Here is a 19,915-nt window from a genome sequence, read left to right on the forward strand (position 1 = left end):
ACAAACAGAGATTGGGAGGACTGTCTGCAGTTGGGTCTATATTTGGAAAGTGGGAGTACGTTAAAGCAATGCAGTGAGTGTTCAGGGCCAGTGTGTTCCTGACGAAGGAATAGTAAAGGCAGCAAGTCCAGCAAATACTAATCAAGTGATATCGTGAGTTTGATAAAGAAAATACAGTGCAATAAACACAGGTGAAGCCATTCAAAAGTATAGGGAGTGCAAGTTGAGCTCCAGAAAAATGAATGTATTTTAGCAGTATAGTAAGAATAGGAAAATTACTGAGGGAAGAGTTAGAAACTAAAAGACCAATCTGTGCATGGAGCCAGAGGAAGTAGGTGAGGTCTTCAATGAATACTTCCCATCTGTATTAACACAGGAGAAAGGCATTGTACCCGGGGACTTCAGTTGGGATGGCAAGTTTCTCGAACATGTTAAGATCAATAAGGCGGAAGTGTTCCATTTTTTCACATGCATAAAGTTGGAGGAATCCCCAGTGCCCAATGAAATGTATTCCAGCCTGCTATGGGAGGTAAGGAAGGAGATTGCTGGGGCCCTGATGGATATGTTTAATACTTTGTTGGCCACAGGTGAAGTGCTGAATGACTGGAGAATCGAAAATGTGGTTCCTTTATTCAAGAAGGGCAGCAGGGATAGGCCAGGTAATTACAGAGCAGATAGTCTGACGGCAGGGGCAGGGAAATCATTGGAAACAATACTGATTGACAGAATGAATCAACATTTGGAAAGGCAGAGATCGATTATGGATACTCATCACGAATTTGATAGAGAAAGATCCTGTCCCAAATTCAGCTGAGATTTTTGTTTGAAATTACGATTGAGGATTAGATGAGGGCAGTGCAGAAGATGTAGGTTACATGGAGTTCATTAAGGAGCTTGACAAAGTCCCTCATGGAACGCAGGCCTAACAGACCAATGGGATCCAAGGCAATTTGGCAACCTGGATCCACAACGGTGGAGGGTAAGTTTTGTGTTTGAAATACTTTCACCAGCGGGTGTACCACAGGGATCTGTGCAGCAACCATTGCTGTTTATTATAGAAAATAGAACATCGAAAAGTACGGCACAGAACAGGCCCATAGGCCCACGAAGTTGTGCTGAGATTTAATCCTAATGTAAAATATAGTAACTTAACCTACGGACCCCTCAACTCACTGCTATCCATGTGCATGTCCAGCAGTCGCTTAAATGTCCCCAATGACTTCGTTTCCACCAGCACTGCTGGCAACGCATTCCATGCATTCACAACTCTCTGCGTAAAGAACCTACCTCTGATGTCTCCATTATACCTTCCTCCTAATATCTTCAAACTATGACTTCTCGTACCAGTCAATCCTGCCCTGGGGAAAAAAGTCTCTGGCTATTTACTCTATGCATTCCTCTCATTATTTTGTACAGTATTATATGCATTTATGAGTTGGATGTGAAAGCAGAAGGTATCATTAGTAAGTTTGCAGCTGACATGAAGGTGAGGGTGTTGTCCACAGTGAGGGAGATGGTCTCAGGCTACAGTCTGAAGGTTAAGGCTGGGACAGAATTTCAAGACAGGAATTTAAATAGAGGGAAAACTGATTAATTAAAGTGCATTTATTCCAAAGTAAAAAGCCTAACAGTTAAGGCAGATGAACTCAGTGCATGGACGGGAACATGGGACCGGGGTACCATGGTATGACAGAATCACAGCTGAGGGAGGGGCAGGACTGGGAGCTCAATGTTCCAGGGTACAGATTCTACAGGATGGAGAGAACAGGTGGTGAGAGAGAAGGGGGAGTGGAGTTTTTGATCAATGAAAACATTACAGCAGGACTTCGAGAGGATATTCCAGAGAACGCCCAGTGAAGCCATAATGGTGCAACTGAGAAATGAGAATGGGTTATCAGTTTGATATGACTGTACTACAGGCCCCCAACAGTCAGTGGGAATTTGAGCAGCAAATATGTCGGGAGATCTCAGAGATCTGTAAGAATGATCGGATTGTAATGGTCGGGGAGTTTAACTTTCCAAACCAAGACTCGGACTGCTAGAGTGTTCAGAGCTTGGGAGCGAAGAATTTGTTAGTCATATTTAAGAAAACTGTCTCAGTCAGAATGTAAATGGTCAGACTGCAGAAAGGGGTAAAACCTGACCTCCCCTTGGGAAACAAGGAAAGGAAAGGGACTGAGTCATTAGTGGGGCAACACTTTCGCAAAGTTCTCACGATTCTATTAGTTTGAAAATAGCGATGGAAAAGGATAAGCCTGGTCCACAAGTTAAAGATCAAAACTGGCCTTGCTTCAAGAGCTTTTAACAATTGATTGTGGAGGATATTTGCAGGTAAAGGGACGTCAGGCAGGTGGGAAACTTTCAAAAGAGAGATAAAATGAAAGGTCAGGGCCAGCATATTCCTGTTAGTGTGAATGACAATGCTGACACAAGTAGGAAACATTGGATACGGGGGGGGGGGGGGGGTATTGAGGCTTTGGTCAACAAAAGGGGGCACATGTCACATATAGACAGCTGGATTAAGGGAATTCATTGAAGAACATTGCGGGTGGAGTAATACATTTAAGAGGGAAATCACGAGGGCCCAAAGGGGACCTGAGAAAGCTTTGGCAAATGAGGCTGAGGAAATTCCAAAGAGATTCTACAATTATATTAACAACACAAGATTAACTAGGGGGAGAATACGGCTCCTTGAAGATGAATGGAGCCAGCCACAGGAGATGGGTGAAATACTAAACGAAAATGTCACGTTTGAACTTACTGTGGAGGAAGACTGGTGAAGTCAGGGGGAAAAATGTGATGTCTTCAAAAGACTCCAGATAACAGGAGGTACTAGAGGTATTAAAATGCATATAAGGGAGACAAGTCCTTGGGAACTAATGCAGTATATTTCAGGATATTGTGAGAAGCTCAGGAAGAAATTGCGGAGTCCCAAAAAGAGATTTTTCTATCACTGATAGCCGGAAGTTATCAGTGTCTCCAAGGAGCCAGGAGGGGGGCTAATGTTGTGCCAGTGCTTAGGAAAGGCTCCGAGGGAAATCCAAGGGACATCAACACCAATTGGCTTGATGTTAGTGGTGCATACATTGTTGGAAGCAAGTCCGCAGGACAGGAGTTATATGCATTCCAAAGACAAGGATTGATTAGGGATAGTCAGCACAGCTTTGGAGTACTGCATAGAATTCTGATCATCCTGATTTAGGAAGCATTTTCTGAAACTGTAAATGCTGCAAGGATTGATGAAGATGTTACTGATACTGGAGGGTGTGACAGAAACAGAGAGGATGGATAAGCTGGAAAGTAACATGGGGGTGGGGGGGATGAGATAGTTTTGGCAGATAAGGTAAAGGAGAATGCAACGGGTTTTCTACAGCACAAAAGTACAAAAAAGCAACTGGAGAGACACTAGGGCCCCTCAAAGATCAGTGAGGCCATCAATGTGTGGAACCACAGGAGATGGGCAAGAGCCAAAATGAGCATTTCATGTCAGAACGTACTGTGAACAAAAACTAGGAAACAAAGGAAAGAAACAGTGATGGCTTGTAAAGAGTCCCTATTACAGAAGAGGTGGCACTGGAGGTCTTAGAACACAAAGGGAGAGAAAACCCTAGGTCCTAAACAAGTGTATCCCAGAACATTGTGACAGCGTAGTGGCAGGGACATGAGCAGGGATATTTATATCATTGTCTTTCTCATTTCTATTGGGTGTAGGTGGCTGAGGGGTGACCTTATCAAAGTTTAGAAAACCATGATGGGTACAGGAAAGTTGATTAGCCAACGTCTTTACTCCAGGGTAGTGGGGTCCATAACTAGATGGGATTGAACTGCAGAAGGAGAAGGTGTTAGCAATTCTGGAAAGTGTAAAAATTGATAAGTCCCTTGCACTAGATAGGATTGATCCTTGGATTCTCTGGTAAGCCAGGAAGGAGATTGCCGAGCCTTTGGCTTTGATCTTTATGCCATCATTGTGTACAAGAATAGGGCCAGATGGCCGGAGGATAGCAAATGTTGACCCCTTGACCAAGAAGGGAAGTAGAGACAACCCTGGGTAATGATAGACCTGTGAGCCTTACTCCGATTCTGGGTAAAGTGTTGGAAAGGCTTGTAAAAGAGGCTAGGATTTATAATCATCTGGAGGTGAATACGTTGATGAGGGATAGTCAGCACGGTTTTGTGAAGGGTAGGTCATGCCTCACAAACCTTATTGACGTATTTGAGAAGGTGACCTAACAGGTGGATGTGGGTAAAGCAGATATTGGTAATGCAGATCAACAGAGAGATCAGTGTGTCTATGGACATGGATTCATTGAAAGTCGCCACCCAGGTTGAAAGAGTTATTAAGAAGGCATTCAGCGTGTGAGCTTTTATTGGTACAGGGATTGACTGTCAGAACCATGAGATAAAGCTGCAGCTGTTCAAAACTCTGGTGCAGCCGCATTTGGAGTTAGACCATAAGACATAGGAGTGGAAGTAAGGCCATTCGGCCCATCGAGTCCACTCCGCCATTCAATCATGGCTGATGCGCATTTCAGCTCCACTTACCAGCATTCTCCCCGTAGCCCTTAATTCCTCTAGACAACAAGAACCTATCAATCTCGGCCTTGAAGACATTTAGCGTCCCGGCTTCCACTGCACTCCGTGGCAATGAATTCCACAGGCCCACCACTCTCTGGCTGAAGAAATGTCTCCGCATTTCTGTTCTGAAATGACCCCCTCAAATTCTAAGGCTGTGTCCACGGGTCCTAGTCTCCTCGCCTAACAGAAACAATTTTCTAGCATCCACCTTTTCAAAGCCATGTATTATTTTGTACGTCTCTATTAGATCTCCCCTTAATCTTCTAAACTCCAATGAATACAATCCCAGTATCCTCAGCCGTTCCTCATATGCTAGACCTGTCATTCCAGGGATCATCCGTGTGAATCTCCACTGGACACGTTCCAGTGCCAGTATGTCCTTCCTGAGGTGTGGGGACCAGAACTGGACACAGTACTCCAAATGGGGCCTAACCAGAGCTTTATAAATTCTTAGTAGTACATCTCTGCTTTTATATTCCAACCCTCTTGAGATAAGAGACAACATTGCATTCGCTTTCTTAATCACAGACTCAACCTGCATGTTTACCTTTAGAGAAACCTCGACTAGCACTCCCAGATCCCTTTATGCTTTGGCTTTATTAATTTTCTCACCATTTAGAAAGTAGACCATGCTTTTATTCTTTTTGCCAAAGTGCAAGACCTCGCACTTGCTCACGTTAAATTCCATCAGCCATTTCCTGGACCACTCTCCCAACCTGTCTAGATCCTTCTGTAGCCTCCCCAGTTCCTCAGTACTACGTGCCTGTCCACCTAACTTCGTATCATCGGCAAACTTCGCTAGAATGCCCCCGGTTCCCTCATCCAAATCATTAATATATAATGCGAACAGCTGTGGCCCCAGAACCGAACCCTGCGGGACACCGCTCGTCACCGCCTGCCATTCTGAAAAAGAACCTTTTATCCCAACTCTCTGCCTTCTGTTAGATAGCCAATCCTCAATCCATCCCAGCAGCTCACCTCGAACACCATGGGCCCTCACCTTGCTCAGCAGCCTCTCGTGTGGCACCTTATCAAAGGCCTTTTGAAAGTCCAGATAGACCACATCCACTGGGTTTCCCTGGTCTAACGTACTTGTTACCTCTTCAAAAAATTCCAACAGGTTTGTCAGGCATGACCTCCCTTTACTAAATCCATGTTGACTTGTTCTAATCAGACTCTGCTCTTCCAAGAATTTAGAAACCTCATCCTTAATGATGGATTCTAGAATTTTACCAACAACCGAGGTTAAGTTAATTGGCCTATAGTTTTCCATCTTTTGCCTTGATCCTTTCTTGAACAAGGGGGTTACTACAGCCATCTTCCAATCATCCGGGACCTTTCCTGACTCCAGTGACTCTTGAAAGATCTTAACCAATGCCTCTGCTATTTCCTCAGCAACCTCTCTCAGAACTCTAGGGTGTATCCCATTGGGGCCAGGAGATTTATCAATTTTAAAACTTTTTAACTTTACTAGCACTATCTCTTTCGTAATGGCAACATACTCAACTCAGCCCCGTGACACCCTTTAATTTTTGGGATATTACTCAGGTCTTCCACTGTGAAAACTGACGCAAAGTACTTGTTAAGTTCTCCTGCTATTTCCTTATCTCCCATCACTAGGCTCCCTGCATCAGTTTGAAGTGTCCCAATGTCTACTTTTGCCTGTCGTTTGTTTCTTATGTACTGAAAGAAACTTTTACTATTATTTCTAATATTACTGGCTAGCCTACCTTCATATTTGATCCTCTCATTTCTTATTACACTCTTTGTTATCCTCTGTTGGCTTTTGTATCCTTCCCAATCTTCTGATTTCCCACTGTTATTAGCCACTTCATAGGATCTCTCTTTTTCTTTAATACATTTCCTGACTTCCTTTGTCAGCCAAGGTTGTCTAATCCCTCCCCGGTTAATCTTTCTTTTCTTGGGAATGAACCTCTGTAGTGTCCTCAATTATACCTACAAACTCCTGCCATTTTTGCTCTAGTGTCTTCCCGGTTAGCCTCTGCTTCCAGTCTATTTTAGTCAGTTCCTCTCTCATGCCTTCATAATTACCTTTATTCAACTGTAACACCATTACATCAGATTTTGCCTTCTCCCTTTCAAACTCCAGACTGACCTCTACCATATTATGGTCGCTACTTCCTAACGGTTCCCTTACTTTAAGATCTTTTATAGAGTCTGGTTCATTACAAAGCACGAGGTCCAGAATAGCCTGCTCTCTTGTGGGCTCCATGACAAGCTGTTCCAAAAAGCCATCCTGTAAGCATTCCATAAATTCCCTTTCTTTAGATCCTTCCAGACTTATATACTCACTTTTCCTTCCCGGCTGCCCCTCTGCTCGCCGTCACTTCCTCTGCAGCTCCCGCTCTTTCTGTGGAGAGAGAGAGAAAAAAAAAACACACCGCTGCCCGCTACAGGTAAGCAATTTTAAAACGAACTGTCTTACCTTTGCTGTAGTCTCCCGGGTTCGCTTTTACTTCGACGCTGCTCCCGCTCAAATTTTGACTATGGTTCATAGTCATAGTTTTGACTATGGTTCAGACCAACGCATTACAGGAAGGATGTTGAAGATTTGGATAGGGTTCAGAGGAGACTTACTAAGATTTTACCGAGTCTGGAGTGAAGGACTTATGAGTAATGCTGAGAGACTTGAATCTGTTTCTGGTCGTGAGAAGACATTTGAGGCCTATTAATTGAGACATATAACATAAACAGAGTTAGATGAGTTGGACAGTGAGAGCCTTTTGTCTTGGATCGCGATGCCTAATGCGAGGGGAGACAGTAAATTGAGGTAGATACTAATACGAATAAATAGATATGGGACAGATGCCAGAGGTAGGTTCTTTACTCAGAGTAGTCGGGCCATGGAATGCATTGCCGGCAACAGTGGTAGACTCGTCAAATTTAAGGGCATTTAAATGGTCATTGGATAGGCATATGGACAGGAATGGACTAGTGTTAGTTACTTGGGCTTCAGATTAGTTCCACAGGTCAGTGCAACATCGAGAGCTGAAAGGCCAGTACTGCACTGTCATGATCTGTGTTCTAGAGGGCATAAATATGAGATGGGAGAGGAAAGACTTAGATGGGATTGGAGGAGAACATTTTTCACACAGAGGATGGTGCAGGCATGGAATGGGTTCCCAGGGGAAGTGGTAGAGAAAAGTACAATAACAACATGTAAAAGACATTTGGGCAGGTACATGGAGAGGAGAAGGTTTGAAGGGATATGGGTCAAGTGCAGGGAAACATGACTTGTTCAGGGACTCTGGTCAGCATGGACTAGTTGGATCCAAGGAACCCTTTTATGCTGCATGGCTCTGTCTCCAGTTATTGGAGGAGGAGATAAGGCATGTGATAGACACTGTAGCAAGTCACAGTGATAGTGATTGTAGTCTGGAATGCAGTACATTTCAAATATGTGGAGGGGCTATCGGGAAGTGAGGAGGTTACAGAGACAGGAACTGTTATAGGAGTTACAAATTATTGAAGACACTGGTGCACAAGACATGCCACAGATACAGTGTTGCAGAGTAATGAGTCTTAGTACAACAGAACTTACAGTAGGGGTGGGGATTGAGCCTGAGGGGTGTGTGTACTGTGCTCCCCCTCCAGCACTGTATCTATGTCATGTCTTGTGAGCTGATGTTTGGAGCCCACTCTTGCTCTCTGCTCTGTGCGCTGTGAGTGATCTTACCTCATGCAGGATTTATTGAAGACTCCAGATCTCCCTTCCCTTTGTCTTTCTGGCTGACCAACTATATTCAATGTGGTGATGGACGAGACACCCAGCAGATGGGAAGTCTATTTAGTCATGAACCTACTGGAGACAGAGAAATAGACAGAATGGGATGTTAGACGGATGAACTGAGGGTTACACATACAGAATGGCACTAAGTCACACAGAGATCTGGAAAATCCCAGTCTGCATCCTTGGCCTGTTCTGCCTCATCTCTCTGGAGTGGAGAATTCTGTTGGCTGAGGATCTGGAGTAGCTGCAAGAGTGAGAGACACTGACAGCGGCAGCAGTTAGACCCCCACAGTGAGGGATACCACGTGGAGAGAGACTGAGTGATATCACCAGACTGCTTGAAGATGTCAGAATCAAATAATTGTGTAGGAAGAACGGGTTTTGCTTCAGTATGCACTGGCATAAACGATCAGGAATGAGCAACCTGTGAGCAGGTGAAGTGATGGCCGAGTGGTATTATTGCTAGAGCATGTATCCCAAACCTCAGCTAATGGTCAGGGGAGACAGGTTTGAATCCCACCAACAGAAATGGGGGAAGTTTAAATCAATAATTAAAAACAACTTGCAATTACAAATTCATGAATAAGTATGAAACCATTGCTGATGTCCAAAATAATCTTTGTTCATCAAAAAGACACTGGTCCTTAAGAGAAGAACATCTGCCTATCCTCACGTGGTCTGCACGACATACCCACAGTAAAGTGTTTGTCTCTCAATTTACCTCTGAAATGGCCGAGCAAGTTACTCAACTCAAAGGCAGCTCAGGCTGGGCAGCCAGAGACACCCATATCCCACAAGTAAATAAAAACAATCCCATTGCACTGGGATCCAGTGGAACCATGATGAGAACGGAGTATTGGTAATTATGTTGGCAGGTTTATGGACAGAGCTTTAAATTGATAGAGAGGATGCAGGGACAGGGTTCAAGTGAAAGGAGCTTTCCAAATCCAAAGATAAAAAGTGAAGCATCAGAACAGCATGGGAATGTGACTGAAGTCAAGCAGACAGGAACAGGATGGAAAAACTTTAACTAAAACTGTACATCAGGTTTGTGACAGGAGATTATTGGAAAGAGTAAATTATGTTTTATTTTGGAATGGACAAAGTATTTTCAATAAGGTAGATGGATTTGTGACACAGAGATAAATGGGATTTAGACACTAGAGAGACATGGTTACAGGACGAACAAAAGGTGGAACATAAATATTCAATGGTTCACAATCTTGTGGGGTCTAAGGCAGAATGGGAAAGGACGGTTGGGTAACGCTGACAGACATGGGTAACAAAGGCATTACAGAGAAAGTATTTGGCCACAGATCATGAAGTAGAATCTGTCTGAATGTAAATTCTGGCTACTACTTGCCAAGGTCACAAGCAGCAGAACAGTTTTAGCCACCGAACAGGATTTCCTTGCTCATCATTGCATTAAACAGGAACTCATTGGAATTTTTAACAAAGGCATTGAGATAATTTTGGGAAACTTCAATATTCGCATAATCTAGCACAATCACACTGACAAGAGTGATATTCGAAGAGGAGAACTTTTTTTTCCCATCAGTGTTTCTTTGAATATCACATTGTGCAACTGGCGAGGGACGCAGCTATCTCAGAGCGACTTTTGTCTGATGAAGCTGAGTGAATGAGTAATGGCACACAGGGAGATCCTCTGGGAAACTGGGATAAAGTGAAATTTAATTAATTCTAAAGCTTTAACATGAATCACAGAATGGACAAGACACAATGTGAAACAAAATAGCCCATTTACATGGGTTTGAGAGGAAAACTGACCAAGGGTGAACAGGATGAACAGACTAGAATGTGTGTCTGTAAGCAAACAGTTGAAAACACTTGAAGAATGATGTAAAACACTCAACAAAAGGACATTCCATTGAAACAGTCAAAATCTCAGCAAGAAATTTCCTGCTGTCCCTCACTCAGGACAAATGGATCTTATTAGATTATCAGGCATAGAAGATCACCAAAAAGTACTAACAATTCTAAAGTGAGAGAGTGTTTAGGCAGTAAGTGTTAGAGGGATTGTGAACTGTTTGCTTGCAGGAGGGGGGCAGTGAGAAGGGAAATCATTGTCAGGGTTTGATGACACGTCAGGAACAGGGAGAGGTGAAGGTGCTGGAGGTGGTGAGAGTGTTACAGAGAGTGGTCAGGGCCTGAATGGTGTTACAAAGCCAGTACGGATTGTTGCAGCTGGAGGGGTTCACAGAGGAATGGAGGGACATATGTATTTAACTTATTCATTCATGGGATGTGGGTGTCACTACCAGAACCAGCATTCTTTGCCCCAATGCTAATTACCCAGAGGGCAGCTCCGAATCAGCCATATTGCTGTGGGTCTGGAGTAACATGACAGCCAGACCAGGTTAGAATGTCAGATGTCCTTCCCTAAAGGATGTAAGTGAACCAGATGTATTTCTCCTACTGATCAACAATGCTTTTATGGTGACCTCACCAGTGTCCACCACAACATGACATCCCAACTCCTACTCTCAATGCTGTGACCAATGAAGGTAACCATCCCAAACACCTGCTTCACCAACCTGTCTCCCTGAGACACCACTTTCAAAGAGCTGTGTACCTGCATCTCTGGCTCGCTGACTGACAACACTACCCAGGGCCCGAACATTAACTGTACAAGTCCCGCCATGGCTTGGTTTACCAAAATAGAACACTTCACATTATTTAATTAAACTCCATCTGCTATTCTTCAGCCCACTATCCCAGCAGTACTGTTCATCCTGTTTTATCATAGTTAACCTTCTTCACTGTCCAGTATATCACTAATCTTAGTGCCACCTACAAACGTATTTACCAGGAAAGTAATATTCTCAGCCAAATCAATTATCCAAATGACAAACACCCCCAGTCAGAAAAACAAAATGTCTCCAATGACCCTCTGTCTCCTACCATGTGGTAAATTGTATATACAGTTGACTAGCTCCTCCTGGATGCCGTATCCTTTTACTTTGATCAGAACATATTACCCAGTTTTCCATACGGAACGTAGAACATAAAACAGTACAGTATAAGGCCCTTGGGCCCTCAATGTTCTGCCGACCTTTTATCCTCCTCTAAGATCAAACCTACATACATTTCATTTTGCACTATCATCCATGTGCCTTTCCAAGACTCTTATTAAATGCCCTTAACGCACCTAACTACTACCACCACTGCAGTACATTCGACACACCCACCACTCTGTGGAGAACCAAACTCTGAAATCTCCCCTTAACCTTCTTCCAGTCACCTTAATATTATACTCCCTTCTGATAGACATTTCTGCCATGGGGGAAAAAATCACTGTTCACTATGTCTGCACCTCTTATTATCTTGTTCTCTTCGACCAAGACGTCCCTCATCCTTCTTCACTCCAATGAGGAAAGCCTTACCTCCCTCAAACTTTCTTCATAAGACATATTCTTCAGTCCAGGCAGCATCCTTATAAATCTTCTCTTTACCATCTCTTAAGCTTTCACATCCTTCCTGTAATGAGAGAATCAAAACTGAATATAATATCAAAGAGTGGTCTAAGCAGAGCTCCATAGAGCTGCAGCATAGCCTCACGGCTCTGAAACTCAATCCCTCAGCTAATGAAAGCCAAGACAACGTATTCCTTCTTAACAACCCTATCAGCTTGGGTAGCAACTTTGAGGGATCTATGGACATGGAGCCAAACATCCAACTGTTACTCCACACTGCCAAGAATCTTACTTTTAACCCAATATTCCAAATTCAAGTTACGACCTTCCAAAACGAATCACTTCACACTTTTCCAGGTTGAATTCTTTCTGCCACCTCTCAGCCCAGCTCCCCATCATGTCAATGCCCTGTTGCAACCAGCAACAGATCTCCACACTACCCACCACTCCAACAATCTTTGTGTCATTGGCAAACTTACTAACCCAATCTTCCACTCCCACATCCAAGTCATTTATAAAAATCACAAAGAGCATGGTTCCGGGAACTGATCCCTGCAGAACACGACTGGTCACTGAACTCCAGGCTGAAGGTTTTGTATCTATCATCGTCCTCTGTCTTCTAGAGGCCAGGAATTCTGTATCCAGACAGATAGGTTTCCCTGTATCCCATGCCTCCGTACTCTCTGAATAGTTCGAGGTAATGAGGTGCTGTATGAAAGGATGGAGAAGTGCTGTGGGGACCGGAGAAGTTTGCAGTGATATCATGTGCTGGAGAGGCTGGAGGGTAGATCAGTAAGGGCTGGGTGTTACCGACAGAGTAGGTTGTAGATGCTGGACAGGATGATAGACAGAAGGATAAGGATTTTTGTAGGGTTTTTGGGATAGTGGACACAACACTAAGTGTCAAAGTCATTTTGGAAAGAAATAAGGATAGTGCAGAAGTGAAGGTGCCAAAATTTGGAGAAGCCCCCTAATCATTAGAATATTACTGTCACTGGGCATTATCATTATCACGGGACAGGATCTGGCAAACTGGGAGGAACTATTTACAGTTGGGTTCATATTCGGATTAAGGAACAAGGTTAAAGTGATACAGGGAGAATTCTGGGCCAGTGTGCTCCCAGAAGAGAAGAGTGAAAGACAACGGCAGTAACTGCAGTGAATACTGGTCACGCGATATCGTGACCTGGATAAAGTAAGTACAGTGCGATGAAAACAGGCGAAGCACTTCAAAAGTATAGAGAGTGCAAGGGGTCCTTAAAAATGAGGAGCAAAGAATGGGCTTGAAATACCCTTGGGAGATACCGTTAAGAAAAGGCCACAAGGTATTTTATCAATACAGTTCGAGGAAGAAGATTACTAGTTAAATAGTTGTGCCTGTTAGAAACCAAAGGGATAATCTGTGCATGGAGCCAGAGGAAGTAGGTGAGGTCTCCAATGAATACTTCCCATCGTATTCACACAGGAGAAAGACATTGTAGCCGGGGATTTCAGTTGGGATGGTGAGGTTCTACAACATGTTAAGATCAATAAGGAGCAAGTATTAAATGTCTTCACAGGCATAAAGGTGGGGAAATCCCCAAAGCCCAAAGAAATATATCCCAGGCTGCTATGGGAGGTAAGGGAGGAGATTGCTGGGGCACAGGTGTATATATTTAATACTTTGCTGGCCACAGGTGAAGTGCTGAATGACTGGAGGATCGCTAAGGTGGTTCCTTTGTTCAAGAAAGGCAGCAAAAATAGGCCAGGTAATTACAGAGCAGATAGTCTGACAACAGGGGGAGGGACATTTCTGGGAACAATTCTGAGGGTGAATAAACACTTGAAAAGGCAGGGATCAACTTGGCTGAGTCATCGCGGATTTGGCAGAGGAAGATACTGTCTGAGGAATTCAGTTGCGTTTTTTTTTAAATGATCTCTCAAAATATTGATGAGGGCAGTGCAGATGATGTGGTTTACATGGACCTGAATAAGGCCTTTGACAAGGTCCCACATGGAAGGCTGGTCCGAAAGGGAAGAGCCACTGGGATTCAAGGCAAGTTGGTAAATTGGATACAAAATTCGTGGATAAACCTCTTCGTGTTTGAAATTCTTTCACCAGCGGGTGTACCACAGGGATCTGTGCAGGAACCAGCACTGGTTAATCTATTGAATAATAACTTCGATGTGAAAGCAAAAGTTATCATTCATAGGTTTGCAGTCGACATGAAAGATGAAGATGTTCACAGTGAAGGGGATGGTCTCTCGTTACAGTCTGATGACGATCAGATGATAATCTGAGCAGAGTTTACTTCTGATCAATGTGAGGTCATACCCTGTGGGAGGTATGATAAGCAAAGGGCAGACATAATGAATGGTTGGTTCTTGCCGACTACTGAGGAACGCAGGGACCTGACCAAATATCCCTAAAGGTGTCAGAACAGGTGGACTGGGTGGGGAAGGCACCTGAACTGGGAGCAGGAGGGGGACCCATATCCTGGTGGGGCGAATTGTGAGAGCTGCTTGAGAGGATATAATCCAATCTGGCAGGGTGTTGGACCGGAAACAGTCATAAGGTCAGAAAGAAGATTGAGGTTGGTGCACAAGTTAAAGACAGCAATTTCAACAGACAAGGCAGGCAAGAACATAGCAGGGAATAGTGGAAAACCGATGATTAAACTGCATTTATTTCATTGCAAGGGGCCTGACAGCTCAGGAAGATGAACTCAGGACATGGATTGGGACATGGGACTGGGATATTATAGTTATTACAGAAACACAGCTGAGGGAGGGGCAGGACTGGCAGCTCATTGTTTCAAGGTAGAGATGCTACAGGAAGGGGAGGCAAGAGAGGACGCGTGGTGGTGGGTTTTGATTGCATGAATCATCACAGCAGTACTTAGAGAGGATATTCCTGTGGGATCGCCCAGTGAAGCTATGTTAGTGGAACTGAGAATTAAGAATGGGTCATCACTCTGACACAATTGTCCTATTGACCCCGAATAATCCGTGGCAGACTGAGAAACAAATATGTCAGGAGATCTCAAATATCGATCACAATAATAGGGTTGTTATGGCAGGGGTTTTTAAACTTTCCAAACTGAGACTGGGCCTGCCAGTGTTCAGCATTTGCAAGGGAGGAATTTGGTAATTGCGTTCCAGAAAACTCCCAATCAATATGTAAATGGACTGAAAAGAGAAATGGGCAAAACCTGACCTCCACTTGGGAAACAAGGTAGGGAAAGGGACTGAGGCAGTTGCATGAGTTTGAAAATGGCTATGGAAAAGGACAGGCCTGGTCCACAAGTTCAAATTGTAAAATGGGGCCAGACTAATATTGATCGTATCAGCCAAGGAACTTTGAAAAGGTGATTGGAGAGTCCATTTACAGGGAAAGTGAAATCTGGCAATGAGAATATATTAAAAGTGAGATAAATTGAGCGTTCAGTGCCAGCATGTTCCTGTTTGTGTGCAGGTCAATGCTGACAGCATTTTGAAACACTGGCTGTCTGTTAAGAGTCCGGTCAAGGAAAAGGGGAACATGTCAGCTGGATGAAGGGAATCCACGAGGATCACAGGGGCTGGAGAAATACACTTTGGGTGGAAATCAGGAATGCAGAAAGGGTACATGAAATAGCCTCTGCAGAGAAGCATAAGGAGAATCCAAAAGTGGTTGTATAAATATATTAAGCGTAATAGAGTAACTCGAGACAAAATAAGGGCCCTTAAAGATGAATGAGGCAATTGATGTGCAGAAGTGCTGGATATTTCCTAAGACCCTAAACAATGTTTTCACTCCAGAACTTACTGTGGAGAAAGACTGGGGAACTCAGGGAACAAGAGCAATATGTTAGACCACAATTGAGTTCTCGGCAATTCCAGTCACCCTGCTATAGGAATGACGTTGTGAAATTTGAAAGTGCTCAGAAAAGATTAACAAGATATTGCCCGGGTTGTTGCTGAATAAGCTGGGGTTACTGTCACTGGAGAATCGGAGACTGAGGGGTGACCTTACAGAGGTTTATATAAACAGGAGGGGTATGGATTGGGTAAACATTGAAGGTCTTTTCCCAGGGGTTGGGAGTCCAAAACTAGAGGGCATAGGTTTAAGATTAGAGGGGAAAGATTTCAAAGGGACTGAAGGGACAGCTTTTTCATGCACATGGTGATGCGTGTATGGAATGAGCTGAGAGAGAAAGTAACATAGACTAATACAATTACAACATTTAAAAGGTATCTGGTTGGGTATATCAATAACAAGTGTTTTGAGGTACTTGGGCCAAATGCTGGTAAATGGGATGGATGCATTTAGATCTTCTGGTCAGCATAGATAAGTTGGACCGAAGGCTCTGCTTCCATGGTATCCATCTCTATGACTTGAAAAGAGTGCACATTATAGAAGAGGTGGTGCTGGAGGTTTTAAAACACAAAGGTATGGACAGCCCCACGACTTCATTAAGTGTATCATAGGACATTGTGGGATGCTAGGCAAGAAATTGTGGAGCACTGAGCAAAGGTATTTGTACAATTGACAGCCAAGTGTGAGGTGCTGGAAGACTGGAGGTTGGAATCGTGGACTGTGAAGGAGGTTTGCTAAAATGGATCTTGATAATATGGCTGAAATGGCTGAGAAACCGTAGATGGAATTCAATCTGAATAAATGCGAGGTAGTGCACTTGGTAAAACAAACAAGAGTAGAGCTTATACAATTAATGTTCGGGCCTCGGTTAGTGTTTTAGAGCAGAGGGCCCTCCGGGTTCAGGTACATAAATCTTGAAGCTTACATCACAGGATGGATAAGACAGTGCTTGGCATGCCTGACTGTTGCTCAGTCCATTGAGTGGAGGATTTGGGACATCATGTTGAGATTGCACAGATATTGGTGAGGCCTGTTCTGCAATACTCTGTCCAGTTCTGGTCGCCCAGTTATTGTGAGGATATTATTAAGCTGCAGGGCGTTCAGAAGAGATTTACCAGGATGTGGCTGGGTATGGAAGGCTTGAGCTTTGAAGAAAAGCCCATCCAGCAAGTCTTTTTTCACTGGAGCCAGGAGGATGAGAGATGGCCTGATGGAAGTTTATGAAAAAGATGAGGGATATAGATAGAGTTAATGGCAGTTACCTTTTCCTCAGGATGGGGGAGTCTCAAGTGGAAGGGCCACATTTTTAGGGTGAGAAGAGGGACATGTTAAAAAAAAACATGGGGGCTAATTGTTACACAGAGGGTGGTTTGAGAGTGGAATAAACTTCCTGAGGAAGTGGGGGGGGGGGGACTGTGGGTACAAATACAATGTTTAAAACACATTTGATTAAGTACAGGAATAGGGAGGGGTAAGAGGGATATGGGCCAGCAACAGGCAGCTGGGATGTGTTTAGTTTTAGGTAATGTTTGGTACAAACTGAAGGGTCAGTTTCCATGCTGTATGGCTCTATGGCAAGAATATAGTTTTATTCCATTATTTATGAAAGGCTGCAATGGAAAGCCAGGGAACTTAAGGCCAATTAGCCCAACGTCAGTGGTGGGTAAGTTGTGAAAGTGATTCTGCCAGATAGGAGTCACATTCATTTGGAAAAGCAAAGATTGATCAAAGATCGTCAGCAGGGCATTGTGCAGACAAAGTCAGGGCTCACTAACTTGACTGCTTTCGTTGAAGTTGTGACCAGATATTGTCTACACCAATGTCAGCAGGGCCTTTGACAGGGTTTAGCATGATACACTGGTTAGTAAGGTTAGATCACATGGGATCAGGGAGAGATCGCCAACTGGATACAAAATTGGCTTCACATTAGGAGACAGAGGGAGGTGGGAGAGGGTTGTTGTTCAGACTGGAGGCCTGTGACCAGCGGTGTGCCATAAGGATCAGGGATGGGCCCACTGATGTATATCATCTACATAAACGATTTGGATGAGAATAAAGGAGCCATTGTTTGTAATTTTATGGATGATCAAATTAATGGTGTAGTGGACAGTGAATACGGTTATCAAAGGGGATCTCGACCGAATGGTGCTGCATGCCTCTGTCTCCAGTTATTGAAGGAGGAGACTTCCGAGATAAGGCATGTTGTAGATACTGAAGCAAGTTACAGAGACAGGGATGGTAGGCTGGAATGCAGTACATTTCAAATATGTAGAGGGACGAAAGGGAAGGGAGGAGGTTACAGGGACTGGAACTGACGTAGGGGTTACACACTGTTGAAGACACTGGTCAAGGAGACATGACATAGATACAGTGTTGGAGAGGGAGCGCAGAACAGAAAGATCCCAGGCAGCAGTCCCACCCTCTCGTGGGAGGCCTGCTTTCCCCTTTGTTGTACTGATACTCACTAAGACAGCACAGACCTGGATCGATAACTGTGACACTTCCGATGCTGACTCAGTACAAAGTAAGTTAAAGTTGGGGCGGTGATTGAGCCTGGGATGTGTCTGTACTGTGCTCCCCCTCCAGCACGGTATCTATGTCATGTCTTGTTAGCCGATGTTTGGACCCCTCTCATTGCTCCTTGCTCTGTGCACTGTGAGTGATCTTACCTCACTGCAGGATTTATTGAAGGCTCCAGATCTCCCTGCACTTTGTCTCTCTGGCTGACCAAACATCTTCAATGTGGTGATGGACGAAACACCCAGCAGCTGGGACTTCCACTGAGTCAGTAACTTCCTGAGTACCTATAGGAGACTGAAAGATAGATAGATTAGGAAATTAGACAGCAGCAGTGAGGGTTACACAGGGAGAATCATACTGTGTCCCACAGATATCTGGAAAATCCCAGTCTCCATCCCTGGCCTGTGCTGCTGTATCTCTCTGGAGTGGACAATTCTATTGGCTCAGGATTTGGAGTTGCTGCAAGAGTGAGAGACACTGACAGAGGCAGCAATTAGATCCAGACAGTGAGGGATACCACTTAGAGAGAGACTGAGTGATATCACCAGAATTCAGGATGATTTTAGGATCAAACAAGTGTGTAGGAAGAACGAGTTTAGCTTCATGATGTATCAGTGCTCAGGGTTGAGCAATCTGTGCACAGGTGAAGTGCTGACCTGGTATTATTGCTAGAGCATGTATGCCAAACCTCAGTGAATGTTCTGTGGAGGCTGGTTTAAATCCCACCATCAGAAATGGAGAAATTTTAAATCAATAACTAAAACAAATGGTAATTAACAATCCATAATTACGTATGAAAACATTGCTGATGTACAAAAAAAAGCCCAAACACGTGTCTTTTAGAGAAGGACATCTGCCCATCCTCATGTGGTCTGCACGACACACACAGAGAAAAATGTTTGCCTCTCAATGACCCTCTGAACTGGCCGAGCAAGTTAATCAGCTCAAGGGCAGCTAGGTCTGAGCAAGAAAGGCTGGTCAGCCAGAGACACCCATATCCCATACCTGATTTAAAATAATCCATTCGGATGGTCCCACTGGAACTGTGCAGGGACCAGTATCTTGGCCAATAATGTCGGTAGGTTTATGGACAGGGCTTCAAACTGACAGAGAGGATGCTGGGACTGGATTCAGGTAAAAGGAGCTTTCCAAATCCACAGAGAAAAGGTGAAGTATAGGAACAGTGTGGGAATGTGACTGAAGACAAGCAGAAAGGAACAGGATGGGACAGAGTTTAACTAAACCTGTACATCAGGGAATCGATTTGTGAGAGGAAATTGTGGGAAAGAGTAAATTATGTTTATTTTGGAATGGATAATGTCTCTTCAATAAGGTAGATTCATTTGTGACACAGAGATAAAAGAGACTTAGACACCAGAGAGACGTGTTTACAGGGCAAACAAAAGGTGGACATAAGTTTTCAATGGATCACAACCTTGCGGAAACTCAGGCAAAATGGGTAACACTAACAATAATGGATAACATAGGCATTACAGAGAAAGCATTCGGTCTCAGATCATGAAGTAGAGTCAGTCTGAATGTAAATTCTGGCTACTACTTGCCAAGGACACAAGCAGCAGAACAGTTTTAGCCACTGAACAGCATTTCATTGCTCATCACTGTATTAAACATTGTTAAAAAATTCCAAACACATTATGATAATTTTGGGAAACTTCAATATTCCCATAATCTGAGACAGTCACACTGACCACAGGAATATTGGAAGAGGAGTTCAGAGAACTTTTTTCAGTGTTGCTTTGAATAACAAATTGTGCAACTGGCTAGGGATATAACTAT

The 19,915-nt window shown here is 43.8% G+C and overlaps 1 long non-coding RNA gene across 1 annotated transcript in view; it reads right to left on the reverse strand.

Moving 5' to 3' along the window:
• LOC140470000 (uncharacterized) overlaps positions 1 to 18,407 on the reverse strand; it is a 32,156-nt gene extending 13,749 nt beyond the window's left edge. Inside the window, exons 1-3 of the long non-coding RNA XR_011956293.1 lie at positions 18,268 to 18,407; positions 8,273 to 8,398; positions 6,889 to 7,261 (exon numbers count right to left, since the gene is read on the reverse strand). This is a non-coding gene — a long non-coding RNA (uncharacterized lncRNA). The remainder of the gene's footprint in view (positions 1 to 6,888; positions 7,262 to 8,272; positions 8,399 to 18,267) is intronic.
• Between the last annotated feature and the right edge of the window lie 1,508 nt (positions 18,408 to 19,915).

This window comes from Chiloscyllium punctatum, chromosome 50, assembly GCF_047496795.1.
Source record: "Chiloscyllium punctatum isolate Juve2018m chromosome 50, sChiPun1.3, whole genome shotgun sequence".
Classification (NCBI taxonomy): Eukaryota; Metazoa; Chordata; class Chondrichthyes; order Orectolobiformes; family Hemiscylliidae; genus Chiloscyllium; species Chiloscyllium punctatum.